This window comes from Oreochromis niloticus, linkage group LG4 (genome assembly GCF_001858045.2).
Source record: "Oreochromis niloticus isolate F11D_XX linkage group LG4, O_niloticus_UMD_NMBU, whole genome shotgun sequence".
NCBI lineage: Eukaryota > Metazoa > Chordata > Actinopteri > Cichliformes > Cichlidae > Oreochromis > Oreochromis niloticus.
Genome location: NC_031969.2, coordinates 4,357,793 through 4,362,869, shown reverse-complemented (window position 1 = coordinate 4,362,869; position 5,077 = coordinate 4,357,793).

The window sequence follows — 5,077 nt, the reverse complement described above, 5'->3', positions numbered from 1 at the left end:
TGGCTCCGTTCCTCTTCACCATCTATACTGCAGACTTCTCCCACAACTCCACCCAGTGCTTCCTGCAGAAGTTCTCTGATGACTCTGCAATAGTCGGCCTCATCACTGATGGGGACGACAAGGAGTACAGAGGACTGACTCAGGACTTTGTGGACTGGTGCCAGCTGAACTACCTCCAGATCAATGCCAGTAAAACCAAGGAGCTGGTGGTAGACTTCCACAGGCACAAACATCCTCCACTGCAACCACTGAACATCCAAGGTATGGACATTGAGGCTGTGGACAGCTACAGGTACCTTGGTGTTCATCTGAACAACAAACTGGACTGGACTCATAACTCAGACGCCCTCTACAGGAAAGGGCAGAGCAGGCTGTACCTGCTGCGGAGACTCAGGTCGTTTGGAGTGGAGGGCCCACTCCTGAAGACCTTCTATGACTCTGTGGTGGCCTCAGCCATCTTTTATGGTGCGGTCTGCTGGGGTGGCAGCATCTCTGCCGGGGACAGGAAGAGACTGAACAGGCTGATCCAAAGGGCCAGCTCTGTTCTAGGATGCCCTCTGGACCCAGTGGAGGTGGTGAGTGACAGGAGAATGGCGGCTAAGCTGTCATCCCTGTTGGACAACATCTCCCACCCCATGCAGGAGACTCTGACAGCACGGAGCAGCTCCTTCAGTGGGAGACTGCGGCACCCACGGTGTGGGACGGAGAGATTTCGCAGGTCTTTCCTCCCCACTGCTGTCAGACTCCACAACAAAGACTTTAACTGATCAAACACACACATCCACACATGTGCAATAACACTAATGTGCAATAATCTTTTCTGGCATCGTTGTATTTTTACTCAGTTGTATAAAGCATTTGTATTCTATTTTTATCTTATTGTATATTTTATTCTATTTTATTCTACTGTATATAGCATTTTGTTTTATTCTATTCTGTACAGTTGTGTACTGTATTTATTCTTATTTTATTTTATTCTAATTTTTGCTTCATAACTTTTGCACTGTCCACTTCCTGCTGTGACAAAACAAATTTCCCACGTGTGGGACTAATAAAGGTTATCTTATCTTATCTTATCTTATCTTATCTTAATTCACTCAGGTTCTGTCTGTCGGGTCACGTTTACTTCACTGTTTTATTTACAACTGAGCAAATTGGTTTGGCTGAGGTTAAAGTTACGTTTCATAACTGCATAGTTTTACTGAAGTTTAATGGTTCACTGGCACATGTGTTAGACTGAACCATTCGCTTTTCTTTATCTGGTGTGTTTCGGATTTAACAGTGAATTTTGAGATTAAACTGACTTTTAAAATGTTTTTATATAAAGAGGAAAGAGAAAGCGCATTTCCACCGAGAGGAGCAGAGTTTGCAACAGCGTGTTCATCATGAAGACTGCAAACTGTACAGAAATATTACATCATCTGTTTTTTAATAGTTATTCAACTGTAATCTAAGCACCAGCTGTCTGTTAGAATTTTTAGAGTTTACTTAACTAAAAATACATGAGGTTAACCAGGGGCGATTCTAGGATCAGAGCTTTGGGGGTGCTGAGCACCCAGAGAGCTGCCCAGACAGGCAAGATAAACTTTACTCATCACAATGAGACTTCTTCCCCGTCTCTGTCAGTCCCTGCATCCTTAAATGTCTCCAGTTGTCCCGAGTTCCCTCTGACTGTCTCCTTGGTGCATTTAAACCCCTGTTCCTCTCTGTCCTCATCATCTGTTGTCTTTGTCTCTGTTATCAGTCATCATAATTTTACCATCTCTGTGCAAGTCTGCAAATTTCTTTATTAAATCATATGATTCTTAAATTCATCAAGTCTCTCTGTGTCTGGGTCCTCGTCACAAAACATGACATCACTGTTTTGTACATTTTAACACAATTTAATCCCAACATTTGAGAAAGAAAAGCAAAACACTTTTTTGAGAAGTCTGTAACAAAACCATCAAATCTGATAAAGGTTATTTAAATGATGCTCATAGTGAGTAAGAAGTAAACTGAGTGCATGTTTTGGACAGAGATTCACTTTTAATGTGTATGTATAATATAATACAGATACATAAAAAACACTCCCAAAACAGAATAAATTATTACAAAATATTAATAAAAAACTATAAAAATGGAGGCAACTTTGCCTGTGGTAGAATGTATACAATGTATGAAAGAATCTTTACTGCAGATACTAATTTAACTAATTTAATAATACTAATTTTGTGTTGTAAGATTTATGAGTTTCATGCTTTCATAGTGGTGCTTGGGAGAGCTTGACATTTTTCTCAGGTGGTACACACTGTAAAAAGTTTGAGAAACACTGATAAGTGTTTCTCTGCCGCATAAGTCTGTATGCGGCAGTCATACAGACAACTGGACGGTCCAAAAGTTGGCCTACCTATTACTGGCTGAGGTTTTAGTAGAGTTGTGGCTGAACCACATAAAAATATATCATTAATTTTAATCTCCCCAATCAATGATAATGTTATGTTGGAATGTTGTTAAAGAGGGTCAAAAATGTTTCAACCCAGTTTGTTTTGCAGATTCTGTATAGCAGCTTTAATATAGGGAGGACACAACTTCCAGATTGTATGAGTAAAATCAGGTTTTTTCTCTTTGCCAGTTTAACAGTTTCTGTTTTGCCTGTCACTGTTCCCTGTCTGTTTTCTTACCTGGTTCTTCCTGACCTTGTACTTTCTCCTCATGTTCCCCTCTTTCCTCTCTCTCTCTTTGGACTGACAATCATACACAAATAGATTGTATTCAATTAGATGAAAAAATTACATTAATATGAAAAAAAAAATTATTAAGATCACTAACGAAAAGTCCTCTCTCAGTGTACTTTCAACCAAAAGGCAAATAACCAAACCACATGAACATCTAATAAAAGATATAAAATATTGAAACACTGATCCGACATTATTCTTGATTGATGGATCATTTGTTCTTACAATTTTACCTGAATGTGGCTCCTGTTTTTGAAAAAACTTATATCCATTATGAACCTGGCTGTCTCTCTGTACACAAACACACACACACACACACACACAACAAGAGTTATAAGGTTAATGGGCATTCAGTCAGTTAGCTAGTTAGTATCCATTTCAAACAGGACAGTGGTAACAACAGCAGGCTACGGACAATTTTAAGTTTAAGATTTTAAATAGGCTGTATACATTTCAGCGGGAGCAACAGGACGGTCAAATGTCGCTGATTTTACTACAGAGCAGGACGGATTGTAGGGTAGCAAACATCATTGGAAAACACGTTTTCAACACTGCAGGTCACCTGGGTGTAAGGTTTTTCAGCTAAAAAGAAACATTACTCCTATCGAACTACATAAAGAGTAACTGAAGGTTAAATGCTGCTAATATGTCCTGTTTTAATCCAGGCACTCCACCTCCGCTCCGCTGCGTCTCAGCTACCATCGCTCTGGCAGCAACGACCCTAGAGCCAGAGTGGGGGCGAGCTGGAACAAACCATTTTGGGAGGGGGGAGGGGTTATCTATACTTTTGTTGTTAAAATGTTCCGTCTCAACCAAGTACTGTAGGCTTTTTATATTTTTAGTAGTGTGTCACACAAACAGCAAATATTGTCAAAAAAAAAGTAAGAAATCTTTGGGGGTGCTTTGATTCATTTTGGGGGTGCTGAAGCACCCCCAAAAATGGGCTAAAATCGCCCCTGAGGTTAACATATAATTTGTGTGATTTTTTTTTTCTTTCTTTCTTTTTTTTTTCGCTTTTTCGGTCATGTTATGCTTAACTGTCAAAGGGTTGTTACGAACTATGAAACACATTGTGCAGACTTCTGGATGTTAGAAGAAAACTAATACTGCTCATGAATGAGACTAAAGGCAGGAAGGTGTCCTTTAAAACTAAACATGTTAATAGGACCCCCGTATTTATATCATAGTTTATGATATAGCACGTGTATTTCAGTAATAGCCTACTTATTTCAGTGTAGTGGTGAACAGTCACACAGCTCACGTGGGTGTTATCTGTGATACTCCTTAACTATAATTTATCCAAGTTAACTTTAGTTAACCATTCAGACAGTTCTTTTGCAATGACAAACATAAACAGCTGTGCCAGCTGTTTAAATTACAGCTGATTATGCAGTAACCATGGTAACCCCGGACTCTGAGTGGCTGGATCGACAGAGGTCAGACAACAATTTTACATATGATCTTAAAACAGGACACAGCCATTATCCGTCCTGGCCTCGAATCAAATGTGAACGCAGACTGAGTCTATGTTTGACGTTTGCTTTATATCTAATCTTCCTCTCAAACATTTAAACAGCAGCGACTCTGCAGCTGAGGGAATAAACTCAAATTGTCAGAACAGGTTTGCTCGTTTCTTGCGTGTATTAATTTGGTGATTTATTAAATGTATAACTGTTATTCTAATCTGCTGCTGAGTCTGTTACGCTGATGAAAATGCAGATAACACAGATCACGAACACCTGTTCAACCAATCACGTTCATTCCACTTTGATCTGTGACAAACTTGACCGTTCATCTCTGTTACAGTTGTGTTCTTTATGCTGTAGATTTTCACATCTCTGGAATAGTTGGCAGTAATAAGGATGATTTTCTGTAAAATCATATTGATATGACCTGTGACATATTCGTAGATGACCGTTAGATTAGTCAGCTGGGAAACTGGGTTAGCTCAGAGAGCTGAAGATATCGTGGATATGCTGACCTCGCTCCGTGATGTACAGGGCCGTTTACCCTCATGATTAATATTCACAATAAAAATATTAGCCGAACATCATGAAGTCTGTATGTGTTTCATAGTGTCGAACCACCTTTGTACGGTTAAAGCCAGCAGTTAGTACATGACGGAAACACCAACGTTATCTGTTTTATGCGTTTATACACAGGTCACGCTGATTACTGAACAAAAACCCAAAGATCGGCTGTTAATCGAATTTATTTGCTCTCTCTCCTCCTTAAACATGTTTTTAATGTTAGTTATAATTCAGAATTGGCGACTGAAACACGTATGACACATAAGAACATCAGGAAATAAAAACTCGATAAATATAACCTCAGTAAATGAAGTAAGTGTACTGCTGGTT